At 35.7% G+C, this 25,708-nt stretch overlaps 1 protein-coding gene across 1 annotated transcript in view; it reads right to left on the bottom strand.

Annotated features, from left to right (window-relative positions):
* Positions 1-25,708, bottom strand: part of LOC123525163 (interleukin-6 receptor subunit beta-like) — a 199,339-nt gene that overhangs the window by 120,049 nt on the left and 53,582 nt on the right. The gene's annotated exons all lie outside the window — the stretch shown is intronic.

Below are 25,708 nucleotides of genomic sequence, written 5' to 3'. Positions count from 1 at the left end.
AATATTTGTATCCTGGAAATATCTATATTGCTGAAGTAACAGATATTCAGTTAACCAATGACATGGTAGCGTGTCTGACTTCCACGCATGTCACCACGGGTCCGAAATCACATTTTTATGTAATGTAATGTTATCGATACCTGTTTTATTGAAACATTATTTTATGCATCATATTTCATGAAGTTTAATTGTTTCTCTTGTAGTATTTATTTTCTGGAAACGCTGGTGACAAGAACTTTGTATTTTTTATCTAAGGCCACCCCAAACTGAAAAGTTGTTCATCAGATTTTTTTCTGAAAAAATTGAGGCGGTGAGTGAAACAATAGTTTAAATATTTGTTTTTGAGAAGAAATATATTTGTCTTGTTTTGGCTCTCGATTAACTAATAAAAACCTTAAAATAGAATATATAGCCCTTTTACATTAGAAATAATTCACCAGGGATTGAGAAAACATGGGTACATTTTGGTTTAGGTACATTTTGACCTGCAGACGCATAACAAATCGAACTCATGGAAAAAGGTAGTAACATTGGCATACAGTACAGTGTAATCAAATAATGTATGCGTTTGAAAATGCTGTTAGAAAATATGTAATATACAACAATGCATAACTCTACACCAGGAGAAAAATCCCCATAACTCTGATTTGTATTAAGAGTTATGCAACTTTTTAACCTTGATCTCTGTTACTTTCAAAGCTATTGACTGTTATGCCCCTTTTACTGGCAAAGCTCTTATTGAGAGTCAAGCACTGAGAAAAGTTCATATCGGAGTACCTCAATTATATAATGGTTTAACTTTCATACTTAATTTTTCATGCTGAAAGGCAATATTTCATCCAAAAAATTTGGTCCTACTTGGAAAAGTGAAGCCAGTGACACATATCCTATATTGTTTGTATAAAACTTGCGGTGCCTTCACTTTTTGGTATAAGCAACAAACTTTTACGTACAAAAAATGTAAACACGCTATAGAGCAGGAGGCGAGTACGTGGAAAAATACGACTTTTAGAGACGTAAGTTGATTTTACTGATGATATCACGGAACATAAGTAACTTCTAAGCTTCCACCTGCATGAAAACAAAATGAAAAGTTTCAGCAGTTTTTGCCATATAATCCTTACAGTTCGAGTACTGCTGTACAAATGCAGCAAATGTAAATTGTTTACTGCAATTTTTTTAAAGATCTGTGACGTTTTAAGCACAGTTTTTTACAAATATATTCAATTTTTATCCATAGAAACAGGAAAAGAAAAGAAACCAAATTTTTCTACTCTTAAAAACACGATTTCATCAAAATATGAAACACCTATTTTTTACGTATAACACTGAACTGAGGCACCTCCATTATTTTCCAAAACTTTAATGTAATATTTAGCAACTATATTTTGTTTTTCTGTGCCAACGCTCAGAAGTGGCGTTCATCCCTACTTTGGCTCCAAAAGCCAAAATGAAGAAGATCATTGACAGACCATGTAGATGTGGCAAGGACAATTAGGTGTGAAATTATAGATCGAGCTAATAGTTTTATACTAGAAGATTTTCTAAGTTTCTACTACATACATATAGGGAAAAGTGACCTCGCCCCCTGGCAGCCATGTTTTTTGACAAATCGGAATAATTTGAACAATCTTGGTAAGAGGGTCACACAAGGACCATTTGTATGAAATTATTTTAAAATCAGAACTGCAGTTTCACATAAGAAGACTTTTTTAATTTCCACTACATACATATAGGGAAAAGTGACCACGCCCCCTGGTGGCCATCTTTTTTTACAAATCAGGATAATTTGACCAATCTTGGTAGAAGGTGACAGAAGGACTATTTGTGTGAAATTATTTCAAAAGTGGACAACTGGTTTAGGAAGAGACTAATGTCCTTTGAAGATTTTCTATTTTTAGCTCTGGCGGCCCTTATGCGCAACCAAGCGGCACTGTTAAAACCAAATTTGGTAGAGGACCACCCAAGAAACATTCAGGCCAAATTTTCTCAAAATCCATTCAGTGGTTTTGAAGGAGATGTCGTTTAAACACAATTGTTAACGAGGGACGACTTAACGGACGGACACAGCGTGATCACAAAACCTCACCATGAGCACTAAAATGTGCTCAGGTGAGCTAAAAATATTTTGGGTTGGGTTAGGGTTATGAGTTTTTGTGCAGTGGCAGTGATGGAATACTAAGAAGAGTATTTTTTTCTAATTGGTGTTGGCAGGGGGGTGGGAGGAGGTAAATGTGTATGTGGTAGGGAAGAGGGGATTTAATATGGTTTGCTGCACTCCTCAAATGGTTTCATCACCAACCACCTATATTTCAAGTTGATAGTCAATACCTTGAATAGAGTTGATGTTGTGCTCTGGACACAATCTACAAAGGACAGCTTTGACATTTGACCTCAATTTAGGACAATGACCATTGACCTACTAAGCAAGTTCATGCGCTCAAATACAATGGCGCAAGAATACAAAAGTACATGTAATTGTTTTGGATGTGGGTGGAAATTAATGTGGATTATTGCACTCCTCAAATCACCTCATCATCAATAAAATCTGTAAAAAGATCCCTTGGGAGCAAAGAATGCAACCAAGAAGAATAATAGTAGACACTTATATTCCAAGTTTTAAATTAATACCTTGATCAGTTTTTAAGTTATGCCCCCTACTCAAAATATGAGGCACAAAATGACCTTTGAGCTCCATTTGTGTCCTTAATGACTTGGTTCATGAGCTCTGCACATAGTCTCATCGCTACCTACCTATATGCCAAGTTAAAGTATATACCTTGAACAGTTATTGAGTAATACTCCGGACATGAAATTAAGTTTAAAATCAATACGATGAATAGTTATTAAGTTGTACCCCAAACACAAAATATGAGGAACAAAATGACCTATGAGCTCCATTTGTGTCCTTGACCTTTGATGTAACGACCTGGTTTATAAGTTCTGCACATCGTCTCATTGCCACTTACCTATATGCCAAGTTTAGTCAATACCTTGAATAGTTATTGATTTATGCTCTGGACACGAAATATTGTATGGACAGTCAGAAAGAGGGACAGACAGACGATCCACTTCATAAAATGTCCGTCTATCCAAAATGGGATAACAAAGTTAATGTACATCTGGGATAAATAGCACAGATCAAACACGGCCATAACCTGTTTCCTGCTGAATGTAATAACTGTTATCTGATAGAATTAACACAATGGACCAACAATGTTTGAACAGAATCATTAATGTGTAATAAGGTCTTTACTTTCTGTATAATATTGAGCTCAAGCTATGAAATCAATCTCTTTCAACGAAAAACTATAGCGACCTTTGATGTCTATCAGATATACAAGAAAATAGTCTCAGTATTTTGCAACCTATTCTTCAAGCTATTATAATTCAACGCCCCAAGTGAGGTTCAAACCAATATCGATGAGGGCAGAATTATGGTTCTGCTTTGGCAATCTACACCAATATCGATGGGGGCAGAATTATGATTCTGCTTTGGCAATCAACACCAATATCGATGGGGGCAGAATTATGGTTCTGCTTTGGCAATCAACACCAATATCGATGGGGGCAGAATTATGGTTCTGCTTTGGCAATCTACACCAATATCGATGAAGGCAGAATTATGGTTCTGCTTTGGCAATCTACACCAATATAGATGAGGGCAGAATTATGGTTCTGCTTTGGCAATCTACACCAATATCAGTGAGGGCAGAATTATGGTTCTGCTTCGGCAATCTACACCAATATCAGTGAGGGCAGAATTATGGTTCTGCTTTGGCAATCTACACCAATATCGATGAGGGCAGAATTATGTATCTGCTTTGGCAATCAACACTAGTATCAGTGAGGGCAGAATTATGATTCTGCTTTGGCAATTAATATTCAATGTAAAATGAATGTCCACTTAAGGTATGCCTAATAGTAATTTTAAACAAGAGCTCACTTAGTGGATGCAATGTCCTATTATTTGTCTCTGTTAATAGAAATTGTCCTTCCATGTATTTTTAAGTCCAAAAGGGGCGAAATTCTTGCAAGAATGTAGTTACAGTCTATCAGTGCAGACGTCAGCTTTCTTGGCAAATAACTGCTCCAAGTTAAGAATAGCTTTGAGTTTAGGATGATAAAGCTGACTTAAACACAAAACCTTAACCAAGAAACTTGATTTTCTAAGTCCAAAAGGGGCATAATTGCCATAATCAGGATGGTTATGTTTCTGTTGTCAGAGTCAGCTTCTGATGGTGAACCAATGCAGTTAAGTTTAAACTATAGCTTTGATAGTTTAGGAGAAAGCTGATTAAACTAAACTTAACCAAAATCTGATTTTTAAGTAAAAGGCCATAATTCTTGCAAAAAAAGATGGAGTTATTTTTGTTTGACCTTTATGCTATCGATGGTGAAAAGGTTGCACGTTTCAAAGCAATTAGCTTTGATAGTCTAGGAGAAAAGCTTACCTAAATAATACTTAACAGAAATCTGATTTTAAGTCAAAAGGGGCATAATCTGCAACAACTCAGAAATGGTATGTTCTTGGTACAAGAAAGTTCTGATGGGTGAACAAGGTTGCACGTTTCAAAGCAACTAGCTTTGAATGTTTAGGAGAAAGTTACTAAACATAAACTTAACCAAGAATTGAATATCCAAGTCAAAAGGGCCATATTCATTGCAAAAAGTGAATGGAGTTTTTTTTGTTGTAAAGTGAGCTTCAGTATGGATGAATCATTGTTGCACAAAATAAGCAATTTGATGTCTATAGTTTAAGGAGAAAAGCTACCTAAATTTCAAACTAACCAGAAATCTGATTATTCTAAGTCAAAAGGGGCCATAATTCCTTCGAAAAGCAGGATTATGGTTTGCTTTTGTCGATTCACTATCTGGGGTGAAATGTTGCGTTTCAAAGCCAATAGCGTTTGGGGAAATAGTTTCTAAACAAACATAACCATGGAAATTGATGTTCTAAGTCAAAAAGGGGCCATATTATTGCAAGAAAATGGATGGAGTTAGTTTCTTGTTGTCAATAGAGTCAGATTCTGGTGTGAACATTTGCACTTCAAAGCATAGGCTTTGATTAGTTTGGAGAAGCTTACCTACAAAAACTTAACAAGAAATCTGATTTTCTGCAAGTCAAAAATGGGCCATAATTCTTGCAAAAATCGGGTGGAGTTATTGTTCTTGTAGGGCAGATTAGTTCTGCATGGATGAAAAGTGTGCACGTTTCAAAGCAATTAGCTTTGACTTTAGGAGTAAATATCCCAAACATAAATTAATCAGAAATTGATTTTCTAGTAATAAAGGGGTCCTATAATTAGAAAAATCCAGATTGAGCTATGGTTTCTTGTAAGAAGCAATTCTGATGTGACAATGTGTGCACGCAAAGCAACTATGCTCATTTTAAGAAATAGTTAGAAAACTAAACTTAACAAAAATCTGATTCTAAGTCAAATTAGGCTCATAAAGCCAAAAACAGTGAGGAGGTATGTTTCTTGTTCAGTCGCTTTGATAGGGAACAAGTGTACGTTTCAAAGATAGCTTTGATAGTTTAGGAGAAAAGCTGAAACTTAAAACTTAAACAGGTAACCCAACGCCAACCGAACCAAGTAGACAATAACATCCATCTTTTTTTCAAAAAATCAGATGAGAAAAATGGTGTATTCTTAAAGTTAACTGTGTTTCGCATTGTGTTGCAAATTTTTAAACAACTTTTATTGTGCCATTTTTTATAAATTTTGTATTATTTATGGTATTTCCTCAAGCTCAAGAGATAAATTGCAAAGAGATGGTCACTGACCAAAACATTTACAGAGAATTCATTATACCATTAATTTTGATAAAAGAAACACCAAACTATTAAGTAAAACTTTCAATATGATATTTTTCTAGGTACTGCCTCAAGTAAACAGATTTAATGAGACAGAATTCTAGCTACAACATTGAACAATTATGGTCGAGTCCTCTGGGACTGTTTTAAATTTTGCTCACTTCATTCAAAAATAATATTGGGGCAGAATTAAACTTACCTACATTTCTTTCACAATATGTATGCTACAGAGTATAGGCAAAATAAAGAACTTTCACTGCATGTAACTCAGTATTTTTAAAGATGTCTAACTCCTCCCCCTTCTGTTTCAGAGGTGAATTCACTTTGAACAGCAAGAAATTGAACTGCTTATCAAATGAAAAATTTCCACTTTTGTACAATAAATCAATAATAAGTCTTGAAACCAGAGCTGTCAGTGGACAGCGCGCCCGACATAATTCTCAGTGCTTGATAGTATAATATAAGCTACGAGTAAAACTTTAACATTACAATAAGCATATTATAAGTCGAAAAGGGGCCATAATTCAGTCAAAATGCTTGGTGGAGTTGCCTCCTCCTTTTTACAGACTGGGGTCATGATGGTAAACAAGTATGCAAAATATGAAAGCAATATCTCAATGGACTTTGAAAATATTTGGGGTGGTACGCAAACTTTAACATTACAATAAGCATGCATATTCTAAGACGAAAAGGGGCCATAATTAAAAAGTAAACAACGAAAGGCATTCTTAGTGTTTGTGGGCAGGAAAGACTGCACTTAAGGCCTTCAAGATATAACGTCATAGCCTGGCACAACAATGTTAATAAATTACAGAGTCCAAAATGACACCTAAAATATGGCAATTTTAAAAATTGTACATACTATATATGAATAAAGGAACCTCAATCATTGGGTTTACGCAAGTTTAAACTACTATTATACCAAATTTTAATACACATTTTCAATTGTTTCCACATTTTTTAGTACAAAAGATAATATTGGCCAGTTCACTCACCTTGTAATCCTTCAGCAGCAATTTCCACCATTTATTTGTGCATTCTAGTGTTATATTTTGCATGTGTTGCTGTTACTCACGGGTGGTAAACACGCAGTCCAATTCCCACTGGGAATACACTAAAAATGGGTTGCGCGACGTACGGTGCTGGTGTTGCGCATCAATATATACAAAATCGAGGTAGGTGGGTTTTTGTTTTTGTAAATAATGACACATTTACCAATGTTTTCGAAAAAAGCAAAATGCTATTCGACACGAAAATGAATAAAGATCATGTTTGTGAAATACCAACTTATTAATTTAAGAATCAGCACTACTATCAAGAAAACTCTGCTGGCTCGAACTGTCAAAAAAGCATGGAATCATGAAAAATGCAAATTTTCTAACTCTTGTGCCTTCTTTCTGGAAATGTGATGCTTCTAATGATCAAACATGTGTAAAACAGTCATGAATATTACATACACTTGAATGAAATGTTGCTTTTGGGAGAAAGATTGGCAAAAAATAATTGGGAATGGGGTTGTGCCCCGGGAATGGAGTTGAGCGTAAACATTATATACATTATGATGTATACAAGCAACTCCATTCCCGGTGCCCAACCCCATTCCCGATGATTTTTTGCCAATTATGTCCCCGTAAGCAGGATTTGAAGCAAATAATTTTGATATTCGTTACTTTATAACAGTTGAGTTATCATAAAAAGCATCAGTTGTCCTCAGATTAGGCATAATTTATGAGGTCAGAAAATTCTATTTTTGTTGATTTCATACTTTTTTCACGCTTCGTGATAATAGAGCCGAATCATAAATTACAAACCAGATATTTTACATACTTGTACTGATGATAAACCCAGACAGATGATAAAGTCGACCACCTCGGAAATATTTGATTGCAATCGGTTATTTAAAAAATTGAACACACCATCTAATAGTTTCCATTTACAACACCAACTGGTGTAAATAAAAAAAAAATTGGTAAATATTCTGTATAAAAAAATGACTTACATTTATCTGTATAAAAAAATATTTATCCAAAATTACCGGGGAAGAGGGTGTTTTTTGCCCATGCTCACTGTCGCCACATGAAGGCCTGACATTGGGTAACCTTTTTATTTCTTGATCAGGAATGACTGTTGCAGCTTTTTGGGAAAGTTTCAATATAATACTACAAAGAACATTTTGTAAACGACAAAGTGTTCGAATTTATTATTAGTCAACCTGCTTTCAGTCCCCAATTTACTAACCCCTTTCAGGGCCTCACTTCGTGTGAGTTTGCTAACTAAATATAAATTTAAATTATGCAAAGTTTTCACAAATGTTAAGCTTTATTTTGATACCAACCATTGATTACAAATTGCAGAAATAAAAAAGTTACAGGTAAAAAACCTCATTTTCTGTTCGGGTTTATCATCCGTACCAGTATATGATGTATTATCATATTTGTGTCGAATAGCATTTTGCTTTTTTTGAGAAAATTTATTCTTGTCTCATATTAAGCAAAATCATAACTTCACATACCTCAATTTCATCTTTTTTACACGCAACACCAGCACCGGATGTTGCACAACCCATTTTAAGCATAATCACTATTCCCAGTGGGAATTGGATTGCGCGTTTACCACCCGTGTTACTGAATATAAACGGTGACTACAGTGTCCATGTAGCTGAGCTTTACATTGACTGAAATGTTTTCTGTACTCTTACATTATAGACTAAATCTGATCTTTTCAGAATATTGGTATGGAGTTAAAACCTTTGAAATACATGCAAATATACATGTCCGTATATTTCTCTTTATAATATTTTAAACAAAAATACATAAGTCTTTTTCTTCTTCAAGTTACTGCACTCCTTGTTAGAAGCTGATTAAAATTTATATTTTTAAATATCAAGTTGGTACAGTCTTGACAGTCATGTACTTTCCAAATTTTACATGATTAAAACTTTGTACACTGGTTGCTGTTTAGAGACTAAGGGCAGAATTAGAACAGGCACAGTGACAATAGCTTTGAAGGAGTATGAACTTACCAGTTAAAAATAACTCACACAGAATCTTTTATATTTGCCATTTTAACTGCAGGCGAACAGCAGACAACTGTCGATCAGTATTATGACTAAAATCGACTGTTATTCATTCATTCCATTGTTTACATTTTTACAAAGTTACAGTTTATCAACATGGCCCATATGGGCATCAGTATTGAATATCAATGCAACAAGTTACATAAACAAATTAGAGCACAAACTACAAATAGATACAGATTTGCAAACATACCAAAGATAACTAGAGTTGTCACAGGAGTGACGAATTATACCCCCACAATATGGCCTTGTCACAGAACTAAGCCAATGTCAAAGCTGAACTTGCTTGACCTTTGACCTACTGACCTCAAAATCAATACAGGTCAGTTATGAAGTTATTGTCCGAAAACAGTTTAAATGTTCTGGGTCACTGTGACCTTGACCTTTGACCTACTGATATCAAAATCATTAGGGGTCATCTGCTGGTCATAACCAACCTCCCTACCAATTTTCATGACCCTAGGCCCAAGCGTTCTCAAGTTATCATCCGGAAATCGTTTAACTGTTTCGTGTTATTGTGACCTTGACCTTTGACTTACTAGCCTCAAAGTCGAACTTGACCTGTATTCAATCATGTTACACCTGTGTACAAAAATTTATTATCCTAGACCCAAGATTTCTCAAGTTACCTTCTGGAAACCATTTAACTGCTCCGAGTCACTGTGACCTTGACCTTTGACCTACTGACCTCAAAGTAGAACTTGACCTGTATTTCATGATGTTACACCTGTGTACCAAAATTTATGATCCTAGGCCCAAGCATTCTCAAGTTATCATCCGGAAACCATTTAACTGTTCTGAGTCACTGTGACCTTGATCTTTGACCTACAGACCTCAAAGTCCAACTTGAGCTGTATTTTATGATGTTACACCTGTGTACCAAAAATTATTTAAATCGGTCAAACCTTTTATAAGTTATCATCCGGAAACCATTTAACTGTTCAGGGTCACTGTGACCTTGACCTTTGACCTACTGACCCCAAATTCGAAGTTGACCTGTACTTTCTGATGTTACATCTGTGTACCAAATAATATTTAAATCGGTCAAGCCTTTCAAGAGTTATCATCCGGAAACCATGAAAACCAACGGACCGACCGACCGCCAAGCTCACGTCTATATACCCTCCCAAACTTCGTTTTGTGGGGGGTATAATTAAATTTGCACTTTTACTAACTAAAACAACCAGAAATAACGACTGTAGTTCTAGACAGATTACTGACTAAAAGGACTAGAAATAACGACTGTAGTTCTAGATAGATTACTGACTAAAACGACCAGAAATAACGACTGCAGTTCTTGGTAGATTACTGACTAAAACGACCAGAAATAACGACTGCAATTCTTGGTAGTAGATTACTGACTAAAACGACCAGAAATAACTACTGAAGTTCCTGGTAGTAGATTACTGACTAAAACGACCAGAAATAACGACCGCAGTTCTTGGTAGATTACTGACTAAAACAACCAGAAACAACATCTGCAGTTTTTGGTAGATTACTGACTAAAACGACTGCAGTTCTTGGTAGATTACTGACTAAAACGACCAGAAATAACGACTGTGGTTACTAAAACAACCAGAAATAATGACTGCAGTTCTTGGTAGATTACTGACTAAAACGACCAGAAATAACAACTGCAGTTCTTGGTAGTAGATTACTGACTAAAACGACCAGAAATAACGACTGAAGTTCCTGGTAGTAGATTACTGACTAAAACGACCAGAAATAACGACTGCAGTTCTTGGTAGATTACTGACTAAAACGACTGCAGTTCTTGGTAGATTACTGACTAAAACAACCAGAAACAAGCAAATTCGATGAATTGGAATCCCCCGCCGAAAGGGTCAGAGTTGAGGAACGGCAAAAAAATATATCCAGCAAAAAGTTAAGAATGTTACCAAGAAGCAAATAATTTCATTAGTCAAAATCAAATTAAAAGAAAATGAATGGTTTGTTTGGGTGGGGCTGGGGGGGGGGGGGGGGGTGAGGATACAACAGTTTACATGTTGATTATAAATATTGATAGAAAATGAAAAAAAAAAAAAAAAAAAAAAAAAAAAGGGGGGGGGGGGGGGGGGGGGGGGAACCACATGTTTATAATAAATGTTCATGGAAAAGAATGAAAGAAGTTTAATGAAATTCTTCCAATTGGTTGGTTTGTTATGTACAGATCTGTGGATTTTTAAACAATTAAAGGGCAATAACTATATGGAAAATTGACCAATCGAAAAAAAACTTGAAGGGCATCGTCGCAGTATCTTGGTTCATGTCTGTTTCAAGTTTGATGAAATTCTACCTGCTAGTTACTGAGAAATGGCTGCAGACGGACATTTTTCATTAAATCAAGGGCAATAACTCTGACGGAAATTGACCTATCAAAAAAAAAACTTGACGGGCATCAGCACAGTATCTTGGTTCATGTCTATTTCAAATCTGATGAAATTCTACCTGTTAGTTACTGAGAAATGGCTGCAGACAGACATTTTTTATTAAATCAAGGGCAATAACTCTGAGGGAAATTGACCAATCAAAAAAAAAACTTGACGGGCATCATCGCAGTATGTTGGTTCATGTTTATTTCAAGTTTCATGAAATTCTACCAAGTAGTTACTGAGAAATGGCTGCTGACGGACGGACTGACTGACGGACTGACAACGCCATTTCAATACCCCCCTCCCGATTTCATCGGCGGGGGATAACAACATCTGCAGTTCTTGGTAGATTACTGACTAAAACAACTGCAGTTCTTGGTAGATTACTGACTAAAACGACCAGAAATAACGACTGTAGTTACTAAAACAACCAGAAATAACGACAGGTAGATTACTGCAATAACGACTGCAGTTCTTGGTAGATTACTAACTAAAACAACTAGAAATAATGACTTTACACTTAACAAAATAAGACTGTAGTTCTATAGGTAGCATTAATGAATTAACTCCCACATCACATGCATGAACTTGATAAAGAGCAAATTTTAAGAGTAATAGGAAATATAGTACTAATAGACATTTGCAAATTAAGAGGAAGTGGAGTGTGAACACCTAGGAGGATCAATTTTTCTAGGGGGAGCATCTCAAAATAATTTGATTATATTATGTGCGGTAGGAAAAACATGCGTATAACGGTGATAAGGTCTAATTTAAAGTACCTAGTGTACAGATTTCGCTTTTATTATCTGTCCATCCGACTGTCTGTCCGTCAGAGAACATCTGTGTTACACATATCGCCAAAAGAATTAAACGTCTGTTATCAAATTGTATAGGAAATGTTATTCAACCTACCTACCTACCGGCTACCTCGTTTGAAAATGGTCTATTAATATAACTTATAGACAGCTTAATTGGTCTATGATAATTACCAGACATGTCCTTCTTCTATTGGTTACACTACAGAATATAATACAATATTTCAATGTCAAACAAACCCACTCAGTAACATTTCCATGAGACAACCTCCGTCTAAGTACTGGCTTGGTCAGAAGAAAAATTCCCGAAATATGAAAACTTACAGAAATAACAAAGCTGTCGAAGGATAGCAACGCTCGACTATTCAACAGCCTTGTCAACTGAATGAATATACACGTTGAGAAAGGGGCAAAATTTTGTAAAAATGCAAAACAGGGTTATGGAACCTAAACTGTGCTTATCAGCTCATGACAGCGGACAATTAAGTGTGTGAAGTTTTAAGGGGACGCATATTGCTACATTCACAGTTCATACAGCAATGCGGAAGGGGTGCATATTCAAGAAATCAATGGTGGGAAAATAAAAAACATATTCCTAAACTGATATAATACTGATGGACACCTGTAATATTCAGTATTTTGTGGATAAGGATGTGGTACTATGAATGTAATAGGAAAACAGAGGTGTTTGTGAAAGTACATTCAACACAAAATATTTAGCTTTTGTATAAGGAAAAAACAGGTTTTTTACAATAACAGTGTTCCAAATAATGTTGAAGGGATGAGATTTTCTTTCTAACACACCAGGTTTGCTTAAACATGTAAAAATTTAACGCCACGTCAGTTCATCTCGGGATGGACGCCATATTTCTCATTGATAAAAAATGTAAACAAAAAAATCAGAGTGGGATTAGCATTGCAAGGGCATAACATGACATTCTACACAATGAATACCTTAGAACAGATATCTAAGATGCTACACAGGTCAGGCGGGTTAAATGCATAATGTCGATCACTTGAAATTCATCTTGAAAAGGTGGTTAATTTTAGCTTGTTTACATGGTTTTTAATTTTCCCACGACTTCTCGGCGATTCACTGCAAATGTATTACTGCGCCGGACGAAAGGTAACTCTAATAAACAACGGGAGACAACTTAGGTGTCAGCACGTGTACGATTTTTAAAAAAACATGTCGATGATTATAATTTCTTATCAAATAATGAATCCTATTCAGATATTCGTCTTTAATATTAGAAAATTATTAATTTCTGTGGACATTTGTCAAAAAATATTACCTACAGTGGACTACTTTGCGCATCAAACTGGTTTCCGCTTCAGTTGTGAGGCACTTCCGTTATACTTTTGACAACAATAACAAAACACAAAATGAATCAATAAAGTCACTTATAAACCGACTGCTACTTAAATCAAAGCAAGTAAAGTTGTTGTTACAACATTATACATGTTCGTTACGTTATGAGATAAAGTTTATCTTGAACTGCATAATCCATTAACTACGTTTACATGATATTGCATTTACAACTTATTTGACCCCATTTTTTTTACGTGAATGACAGCATTCTCGTGCAACTCGTGCAAACAGAGTTATGAAAAGTATGGTGGAGAATTCAAGGACAAATTATAAATGACATTAAAATGAGGATAACTGTATATTCGTCCAGTTTTGATCATTGACATTCCTGCTGTGTATTAGTAACTTTTGTGAACAAGATTAGAATGTTGCTTTTGCACATATACACATTGATTGGACCTCTCAACCAAATTTCATACCTTATTTTAGGGATTTTTAAGACAGTACATTTTCAAAAGTTTGTTGAATGTGTTTTGATATTTAAGTGCATTGCAATTCATGAATACCAAATTAAAAATTAATAATGGCAACATTTCTAGGCCTTTATTGTTAGCCACTAGACTTCTGTAATGATAAATGTTTAATGTATTAAGGGGAATATACTCTTTTAGTTTTGTAATGTGGCATTCCTTGACCACCGTATCTTTTCTTATGCACTACTTTGTAAACAAACTAAATAATGTGTTTTAGCTCACATATGCCAAATGAAAAGCAAGACAGTGAACTTATTTCACATTCTTTCTTTAAATTAGAATCTGTAGGACATTGATAAATGTTTGGACAAAGTGAAGCACTATTATTTTTGCACCAAAAAGTCTTAATTGTTGACTTTGAATGTACACAAGAAGTCTTATGTAATTCAACAATAACTTTCTTGTTTCAGTTTTTCTCATTTTTATTTTAGTGAGCAATCCTTTGTGTACTTATAACAGTTGAAACAGTATTCATTTCATTTACCAAAACCTTGTACTTTTTTGCAGGTAAATTTTATAATACCCCACCCACTTTTTTCTAATTTCAAAGTATGCGTCCCCTTAAACCTTTCCCATAAGTGGGTACTGAGATACCAGCTTACGTACAAAAATTTAACACAATTTTATAAAAAAGCAAAGTTATGAAACCTATGCACCGCATGTCAGATCATGGCAGTGAACACGCGTGTGAAGTTTCAATCAATTCCCATTAGTGGGTACTGAGATACCAGCTTACATACAGAGCATTAATCAAAAACTGCTTGGTCGGAAAAGGGGCATAATTTTATAAAAATGCAAAGTAGAGTTATAGAACCTGTACACTGCATGTCAAATCATGACAGCGAATAAGTGAAATTTCAATCCATTTCCCATCAGTTGGTACTGAGATATCAGCTTACATACAAAACATCAACCATATATTTTTAAGTCGAAGAAAAGGAGAATAATTTTGTAAAAAAGCCAGTTATTAAGCATGTGCAATGTAAGTCAGTTTATCACAGTGTAAGTGTGTAAAGTTTCAATCCATTCCCACAAGTGGTTACTAAGATAACAGCTTACATACAAAAACCAAATGGGGACGTCCGCGTCTGACGCGGATGCAGACGTGGATGCCGGCGCACGGGTGATCGAGTCAAATAGCTGTTACCTATTCTTTGAATAGTCAAGCTAAGAATGACAAACTATAAACTCGCAAAATTTGCAAACATCAAAAATTTCCGCTGAGTGCATTATTAATTCTCCATGAAATTTACATGGAACACATCTGTCAAACTTGTATTTTAGAAAAAAAAACTTTTAACTATTCAGAACATATTTCTATAATGTTTCTGGGCTTGTCTGATACTGTTTAGAATGTTTCTAAGACATCAGTTTGGAGATTGGTGATTCAGAAGTGTTTTTGACATAGTACATATCTCGTTTTCTAAACAAAAATCTCCATAATTTTGCCGAATATAGTTGAGTTATATCAAATTAATACATTTTGTATTAGTATTAATGTGTGCTTTTAGACATTCTAACATAAAAGTTCTGTTCTTCTCACATTTTGGGGGTGTTTTAACAGGAAAGAAAACGCTCTCACGTGCTATTAAAACACCTTTTTATATATGCGAGTTCCGTGGAAAAGCGTAAACTTATTACTGCCCCAAAACGGATAATTCAAAAGGAAATGACGTTAATGTGAACAAGAAGCTGCGTTCAATAAACGCTTGATGCCCCTGGTGGCATCCTTGTCGATACAAAGCAACCTAAGTCCAAAACGAGGTCAAGTTCAAGGTAAAACTGAGGTCAGGTGATGTCTGAAGATGAGGAATGGTCACAGGTTACATCTGCATTAGTATCAAGTCATTCTAGTAAGGGATATTGATGCTAGACGAAACGGTCCCATTTGGTTAACCTCGTACAGACGGACGGACGAACGAACGAACAGACAGGACAATCACTATATGCATAAAAACATCGTAGACATTCCCATGTGCTTCATGAAAATTTCATGACGTTGAGGGATAATTTATTTGATTTTTGTTTACTACGCATTTTATCCTACCGGGCTCGGGCACTAACCAATCCCTCGTGATTCTGCAGCTGTTATAACAGGAAACAAGGAGCTGCGTTCAATAAACGCTTGATGCCCCTGGTGGCATCCTTGTCGATACAAAGCAACCTAAGTCCAAAACGAGGTCAAGTTCAAGGTCAAGGTCAAACTGAGGTCAGGTGATGTCTGAAGATGAGGAATGGTCACAGGTTACATCTGCATTAGTATCAAGTCATTCTAGTAAGGGGTATTGATGCTAGACGAAACGGTCCCATTTGGTTAACCTCGTACAGACGGACGGACGAGTAAACAGACAGACGGACAGGACAATCACTATATGCCTCCCACATCAGTAGATGCCGGAGGTATAAAAACATCCGTTATCCCTACATTATTTCATTTATTCACTGTAAAAAGTTTTGTATGTTTCTCTAAATCTTATAACATTTATATAATAATCTTTCATTTATGTATATAATGTACTAGACTAAGTATTAACTTTATATTGGAAAGTAACTGACAACTTCTCCAGGTGAATCAGATGTACATGACAAACCATTTTAAACATAAATCGAGGGCTGAGCGCGAAACTATTGTATCTTGTTCTTTATTTATATACAGTTACAATAGTTTCGCGCTCAGCCCACGAAATATGAACAGAATAGAACAGAACATATACAGTAACTAAACATCCCCAATTGGAACCCAGTTTTAACAAATTAGTGATTATAAGGAGCCTTTTGAAATGTCAAAATTTTTACCCTTCTCTGTTGTTTGTAAAATAAAATGGTTACAGCAAAGAAAGAGAGTCAGTGGCACAGTGGTTGGCAGGTTGGACTACAATTTTAAACAACAGCAATCCGTGTTCGATTTGCGGTTGCCACTGACATCCCTAAAAGTCTTCAGTGCTGGGAGGTTGTCTTACTTTGGTATGTTTCTGGCACTACTGGTCTAGACTGAATGCTGGGGAGGTAAGTAAGACTTGGCTGAAAATAAGTTGTTCCACCCATTCCAGATGGGGACTTTCGTCTACTACCCAAGCTAAACAAGAAATATGGTGAATAATCTGGTATAAGGAACACATTTCCTGGTCATTGAAAAAAAAACCCATAGGGTATACCAGATCTGTCCGGATTTTATCCATCCCGGAGTACATATCAATGGCGTCCAGTAAAACGAAAGTAGAAACAAACGTAATTCAGACTGAAAAAACATCTTTGAATTAAAGTCATTCGTAATTTTAATAGTCTGTATGGGTTATTTACGATATATTTTATTGAAAGTAACCGCTATTGGTTGAAAAGCCGCCGATATTGATATTTTTTATCCATTTTGTTCGTTCGTAACAGATGCATGTAATTTTGCGAGAGCTATGGTCAGAAAATTGGCCCGAAAAAAAAAACTGCTGGCAATGTTCTGTCGTATAGGTCGCAGGAACTTTTTCAGGCAGCAGAATGGGTAGAAAAAGTGCGACCTATACACACCAAAATACGGTAGAAAAGTCCAAAAAAAAATTTTCAGATGTTATCCACAAAGCTTTAATTTACATAAGGGTTAGGGTTAGGGTGTCCGGTAACATACTAAAACAATTAGGGTAGGTAGGACGGAAAAACTTTTTGGGGGGATTTTTTTTTATTAAGTGAGACTTTCCGGAAATTATTTTTGTGTCAAAAATTGAATACAAATAAGGCAGTTAATACCTTTTGAGCATCAGTAAGTTGATTTCTAACACCAATGACCATGTTTAAAGCATAAGAAGTGCAGTTTTGCAACTTTTTATTAAAAAGTTGAAAAAAATATTCTCCAAGGCCATAAAAACATTTAGGGTCGGGCCAAAAATTTAGGGTAGGTCAGGATACGCCTAATCATTTGGTAGACATTGTACCAACAATTTTGAAATATTAACTTTTTTTAAACATAGCGTGATTGTTGATATATATCAGAACGACATTTAAAACCAAGTATAACACTGAAATCTTGATTTGGTAATCTTTAAGAATGTTGTTTAAGGTCTATTGAAATATAATACAGGTAATTTAGTTACCTATTTAATATGCCATTGCAAATTATGTAATCACTAATTGTAAAGAAAGTTCAAATACACTTTGTAGGGTGTCAAACCTGTGCATTACTCTTAGTAGGATTTAATTTGGTGTAATTATTTGATATATCTTTTGTACTTCATTTTCTACAACCTTGCTGCACTGAAAATAATGTAATAATCATTATGCATGAAAAATTATGTCTGCAGTATTATTAATCTCAGCAAAATGTCCTATTCAAAAGCTTTTTGGCTTTGCTGATTTTCTCAACCAACATTTTATCAATGTTTGACATATTCAGCATTATAGTAAACCTAAACAAAGCAGTCTGAAAGACAGCTCCCCAGCCACAGTTATGGATAGTGAAAGGGTTGAAGGTATTGGGTGGAACCATTAAACATTCAAGTCGTGACCTTGACCTTAAGCTGGCAGGTGTGAATTTTAAATTCTACACATTGTTAAGGGGAATATTACAGCCAAGTCGTATTAACATCCTTCAAGGGGTTTTGGAGATACAGAGCAGACATAAAATGGAAGGCTCAAACCTTTGGCCTTGACCTTGAGCTAACATGGCAGACGCATGGGTTCTGTACATTGTCTTGATGAGGTGATCATTTGACCATGAAAATCTTTCAAGGGGTTTAGGAGATATAGAACGGACACAAAATTGAAGGCTCAAACCTTTGACCTCGAGTTGTGACCTTGACCTTAAGCCAACATGGCTGACTCATCAGTTCTGCACATTGTCTTGATGAGGTAATCATTTGACCTAAGTTTTATGATTATCCTTCAAGGGGTTTAGGAGATACAGAGCAGACAAGACAAGGAAGGCTCAAACCTTTGACCTTGAGTTGTGACCTTGACCTTGAGCCGACATGGCTGACTCATGGGTTCTGCATATCGTCTTGATGAGGTGATCATTTGCCCAAAGTCTCTTGAAAATCCTTCAGGAGGTTTAGGAGATACAGAGCAGACATGAAATGTTACAGGACAGATGGACGAAAGGATGGACAGAGACCATTCCTAACGAGTGGTTGGGATTCATAAAATGTCTGTACAATTTTTTATGCACTTACAGAATGTTGATTTCATGATTATATAATAACTTTTCCTTTTTTTTAAAAAGTTCAGAATAGAAAATGGTTTTGTCAATAAATTATTATGATAAATTTATTTCTGCTTCTGATAAAATCTCTTAAAGGCTCACTGTTCAAGGCTCATAATGCCTTTGTTTAAAATGTGGCAGCCATATTTTTTCGTTATTAACTTAAAATATGTTAATTTCTTGTTAAATCTGATCTTTGATAATTGTTTTGTACAAAAGGATGGATGGACGGACGGATGGAAGAATGGACAGAGACCATTCCTATAACCCTCCACCACTCGTGGCAGTGGATTCATAAAAATGCCTGTACTTAACAATTTTTTATGTACTTACAGAATGTTGATTTCATAATTATATGATAACTTTAAAATTTAAACCAAAATCTCTTAAAGGCTCATAATGCCTTTGTTTAAAATGTGGCTGCCCCAATTTTTTTGTTATTAACTTAAAATATGTTAATTTCTTGTTAAATCTTAAGTTTGACAAGTTAAAGCATAGCAAAAGTTCCTTCTAGGGCACATCTATATAAATATATAATGATCATCTTGTAAAATTTTGGTTGCAATGTCTGTTTTATAGAGCTACTGCCAAAAATGTCAACATAAATTGTTAATCCAACAACAAATTAAATCTGTTACCACTTTCAGTTGAGTAAATAGGCAATAAGACATTGACCCGGTCAATCCCTTACGATTCGATGCCTGAATTTGTTGCACATAATTAGAGGGTCGCAATGGGGTTTGTTTTCCCATATTAACCATGCATTTGAAGATAACGATAATATTTAATTGTTTACATGTAAATTTGCTGATATATGTCTATCTGTTTGTACATATGTTATGTTCTTCAAGAATGGAGGAAATAAAAGGATCAGTCAACCATCCTCGGGTTCAGTAATATGTAATCCATATGGACGCGTTCAGTCAGAGAGTCGCCTCAATTAGGAAAGAATAGTTTTAACGTCAGAGGTTATTTCTAAGGTCACGGAGTTTGACTGGCCATCTTGTAATGACAACAGCTTTCGATATCAGTAGCTCAGTCAAGTGTGACTAACAAAACTATAATATTCCTTCTCAAGAGAAGGAATAATAATTGTTTCGTAAAATTTATAACTGTTTCGTATAAATTTTACAAAGGTCTGAATATTGATGAATAAAGTTGAGAGTTTTATTGAATTCAATCTGTTATCTTTGATTACCTCCCTTTGTAGCTCTAACTGTACAGTCTCATGTACAGTATTAAAAGTAACGCTTTCCAAACCATATAATTTTTCATGAGATCTATTTGGACAGCTGTTTTATCAGTCTTTATCATAAAATTTAAAGCCTTATGGAACTTTAAGTGTGAAATCTCTACAATAAACACAAATATTGCATAAAATTTTTTTCCCAGTGAACATATTATCCACATTTCCTCCAATTTTTCATCTGATATTGGAGAAAGTTTTTTGTTTTGTTTTTGCTGGGTTTAACATTGCACCAACACAATTATACTGACTTTCCAGCTTTGATGAATGCAGAAAAAAAACAGCATTCTTTATTTCATTCAATTATTCATACTATTAAAGAAAATATTTCCATTGTAGCAAAATTGCATTATTTCATCATGAGCGGGCACCTGGGTAGAACCACCAACCTTCCTTAAGCCAGCTGGAAGGCTTCCTCACATGAAGAATTCAACGCCCCGATTGAGGCTCGAACCCATATGGGTGAGGGGCAAATGATTGGAAGTCAGCAATCTTTATCACTCAGCCATGGAAGCCCCGGTATTGGAGAAAGAGTAGTTCAGAGCATGTTCTATATATATTCCATGTTTACAAAGGCGACCGAGACATTCTGTACTGATGTCATTTGCACTGGTTTGTTTGATCACATTTTCTCTGGTAAAAAGTGCTCTTTTATGACAAGTGTTGACATTTGATTTTAAGAGCAAATCTCCTCCCAGCCATTTTTATATGGATGAGAGTTCAGTAATTTGTTTTTGCCATATGTAGTGCAAGAAGCTTTCAGACAATCAATTAATCATCTCCATTAAAAGCAATTTACAAGCTGAGTTTCAGAAATACAGCCCTGGAGACTAAAATATATATTTCTTGTTTCCATTATGGTATATTTTTTCTCTGAGAAATGTATTCATTAAATGCCGACTAATGCTATGGTAATGAAAGTTATGTTGGATAATGGAGGTAAAATTCCTTGTTTTTCCCTATATTTATGTGTTTTGGAAGCCAGTGCAATGTCTCCTGTCTTATCCTAGTCTGTCATTAATTCTCCCATCTTTTATTTAGTATGACCATTTCCATAATTCAGTATCATATTGTATCTTATTTACCCTGTTATTTTCACTCTCGTGTCCTTTTATTGTTCTGTTCACTTAATATAGGCCTTTCCATTTCTTGCTTTTATTTCTTTTAGTCTGATTTTGAAATTCAAGCAGTTAAATACATTGAATAAAATGTTGCCATTTTGCATAAATTCCATTTTACAATGCTTGTTTAGAGGCTGGAGCATCTTGAACATTACACAGGTTGCAAAATAACTGCGGGAATTTATGATGTAAGCTGGCAGGAGGTAGTGCACTAGTATTTTGTTGTTTTTTTTGTTGTTGTTTTTTTGGTAAATCATAGTAATACTGTATACAGTGTAACCTGTCTGAAGCAGCCAGCCAGGGCAAACAGACAATGTGGCTGCTTAAGCCAGGTGACCACTGATCAAAGGGGCAATGCATAGTGGGATTAGGGAGCAAACTGTATGGTTTATAAATTGGACAGTATATATATTTCAGACTTCTGACCAGCATTCAATAATGAGTTTAGGCCCATTTCTTTTTTTGTTTAAATCTTATCATTTTACCTGGATACATTGACATGCATTACCTTCGCAATACTAATTTGTCTTCTTAGCAATCAACACCTCCTGTGTGTGTTTAACAACAAAAATTGCCATTTCTTTGGCTCGCGAAAACCGATTCACTATGTTAACATTAAATGGAAAGAGTGCTTTCCCTTGCCTCTGTTTGGGGTGCTTTTCACATGTACATGCATTGTAATAACTCCGAGATTCTGACACAATATTTATTCTTAGTCATTTTCGTCCCAGCTGATAATAAACAATGAAAACAGAAATTTTATACAAGTCTTTAATTAACTCAATTAAATAATAATAAGATTTAAGTTTGCATACTTTACAATACTAGGTGCTAAGCATGAGACAGTTTTGATCTTTTGTTTGGAAAAAATGTAATGATGTACGGCCTTCATCAAAAATCATTAAATATCTTCAATCAATGAAGCTGATTTCGCACCATCACGTGTTTCTCAAATCGGGTATCTTCGGCGATTTTTGCCAAAAAAATGATTCTGGTTGAAACATGGCCACTCACAGGAGTCAAATATGGTGGTCGGGAGGCAATTCTAGTGGCCGCTGCCCAAAGGGATGAAAAAGAGGAAAATCTGTTGGGGCATCACAAAATAACTGCCAAACGGAGGTTTGAAGTGACCGTTAGTACAGCTTAGACTGTACTTACTTCATGGTTACCATATAACTGACTTCACAATATCCCAAAATATTTCCTATTTTTGGATAAATAAGAAAAATCAACAACAACACGTGTAGCGTTTGTTCATAGATAATTATTCACTTCCAACGTTTCGGCGTTAAGCATTCCTCAGGGAAGAACTAGAAAATGCTTTTGTAAAAAAGCGCATGTCTCCCCCAGTGCAAAGTCCTATAGGCAAGAAGTCAATAGGGGTCAGGAGCGAAAGTCAAAGAGACACTGATGGTTGGCTGCAATAGGGATCATCTACTTGGCATGTCCAGTCATCCCACTAAATTTCAACACTCTTGGCCTAGTGGTTCTCAAGTCACTGTTCAGGCTCTTGTGACCTTGACCTTTGATCAAGTGACCTCAAAATTTAACTACTCTGCATGTCCAATCATCCTATTAAGTTTTAACATTGTAGGTCAAGTGGTTCTCAAGTTATTTCCAAAAAATGATTTTACATGAACAGGCCACTGTGACCTTGACCTTTAATAGACTGACCCCAAAATCAATAGGGGTCATCTACTCTGCATGTTCAATCATCCTATGAAGTTTCAACATTCTGGGTCAAGTGGTTCTCAAGTTATTCATCGGAACTGGTTATCAATGTTCAGGCCCCTGTGACCTTGACCTTTAACGGAGTGACCCAAAAAACAATAGGGGTCATTTACTCTGCATGAACAATCATCCTATGAAGTTTCCACATTCTGGGTCGAGAGGTTCTCAAGTTATTGATTGGAAATGGTTTTCCATGTTCAGGCCCCTGTGGCCTTGACCTTTAACAGAGTGACCCTAAAATCGTTAGGGGTCATCTACTCTGCATGACCAATCATCCTATGAAGTTTCATCATTCTGGGTCAAGTGGTTCTCAAGTTACTGACCGGAAATGGTTTTCAATGTTCAGGCCCCTGTGACCTTGACCTTTCACAGAGTGAACCCAAAATCGTTAGGGGTCATCTACTCTGCATGACCAATCATCCTATTAAGTTTCAACATTCTGGGTCAAGTGGTTCTCAAGTTACTGACCAGAAATGGTTTTCAATGTTCAGGCCCCTGTGACCTTGACCTTTAATGGAGTGACCCCAAAATCGATAGGGGTCATCTACTTTGCATGTACAATCATCCTATGAAGTTTCAACATTCTGGGTCAAGTGGTTCTCTAGTTATTGATCGGAAATGGTTTTCAATGTTCAGGCCCCTGTGACCTTGACCTTTGACGGAGTGACCCAAAATCAATAGGGGTCATCTACTCTTCATGACCAATCATCCTATGAAGTTTCAACATTCTGGGTCAAGTGGTTCTCTAGTTATTGATCGGAAATGGTTTTCAATGTTCAGGCCCCTGTGACCTTGACCTTTGACGGAGTGACCCCAAAATCAATAGGGGTCATCTACTCTTCATGACCAATCATCCTATGAAGTTTCAACATTCTGGGTCAAGTGGTTCTCTAGTTATTGATCCGAAATGGTTTTCAATGTTCAGGCCCCTGAGACCTTGACTTTTGACGGAGTGACCCCAAAAACAATAGGGGTCGTCTACTCCAGCAGCCCTACAACCCTATGAAGTTTGAAGGTTCTAGGTCAAATAATTCTCCAGTTATTGCTCGGAAATGAAGTGTGACGTACGGACGGACGGACGGACAGGGCAAAAACAATATGTCTCCTGGGGGAGACATAATAACAATAAAAACAACGGACATGACGTCGTTTAACAACGTCGCGTAAAAAGGCGGTAAAATGTATACAAAGTTTAGATCTACATTATTTACAATGTTAAATAAATTAAAAATAACGTTCCTTTAAACGGATTTAACAAACATACCGAGTAAATTGTCGAATAGTGTTTATACAAAATTTCCTATACTTATGTATATAAAAAACAGAAATAGGAAAAAATGATATACTCGGCATTACATATCTATATATGTAGATCAATACAATTAGTTGATTGGTCAATTTATATCAAATAAAACTTTAGAATTTAAACCATCTGGATAGAGCGTTTTCAGTTTATGTATCCACACTGTTTCTTTGCAGAGACGATCAATGTCATTTCTTACAACATCAATAGGCATAAAAGAAAAGTCCTTTAAGCAATGATCTCATAAATTGAAATGTGATGCAACCATTGAGGAAAAAGTAGGGTCAGTAAAACTATTAATATCAAATCGGTGACTGTTCATGCGTTTTGATACAGGTTACTTAGTTTGTCCCACATACTGTTTGTCACATTTTTTGCAAGTAATCAAATAAATTACACAGTTACTTTTACAGTTTACGTTATGATGTAAACTGTATGCTTGACCAGTCATTTGAATGGTAAATTCTGAACCTGTTTCGATATTGGTACAATGCGAACATCGGCTACCATTACATCTCTGTGAGAGATAAAGTTTATCACTTTGCTTATTGAACTCTGAACTTATCAAATAGTCTTGTAAATTTTTCGGACGTCTATAGGCAACAACAGGTTTACAGTTCTCATAAACGGATTTAGTTGTAAAGCTTTTTGATAGGTTCAAAATACTCCAGTATTTATTAATAGTGTTACCAATACGTAGAAGCGCTGGATCATACACAATAGTAAAAGGAACTAGAAAATGCTTTTGTAAAAAAGCGCATGTCTCCCCCAATGCAAAGTCGTAAAGGCAAGAAGTCAATAGGGGTTAGAAGCGAAAGTCAAAGAGACACTGATGGTTGGCTGCAATAGGGATCATCTACTTGGCATGTCCAGTCATCCCACTAAATTTCAACATTCGTGGCCTAGTGGTTCTCAAGTCACTGTTAAGGCTCCTGTGACCTTGACCTTTGATCAAGTGACCTCAAAATAAATAGGGGTCATCTACTCTGCATGTCCAATCATCCTATAAAGTTTCAACATTGTAGGTCAAGTGGTTCTCAAGTTATTTCCAAAAAATGGTTTTACATGAACAGGCCACTGTGACCTTGAACTTTAATAGACTGACCCCAAAATCAATAGGGGTCATCTACTCTGCATGTTCAATCATCCTATGAAGTTTCAACATTCTGGGTCGAGAGGTTCTCAAGTTATTGATTGGA

This window comes from Mercenaria mercenaria, chromosome 3 (assembly GCF_021730395.1).
Source record: "Mercenaria mercenaria strain notata chromosome 3, MADL_Memer_1, whole genome shotgun sequence".
Classification (NCBI taxonomy): Eukaryota; Metazoa; Mollusca; class Bivalvia; order Venerida; family Veneridae; genus Mercenaria; species Mercenaria mercenaria.
This window is presented reverse-complemented; position numbering and strand designations above follow the sequence as displayed.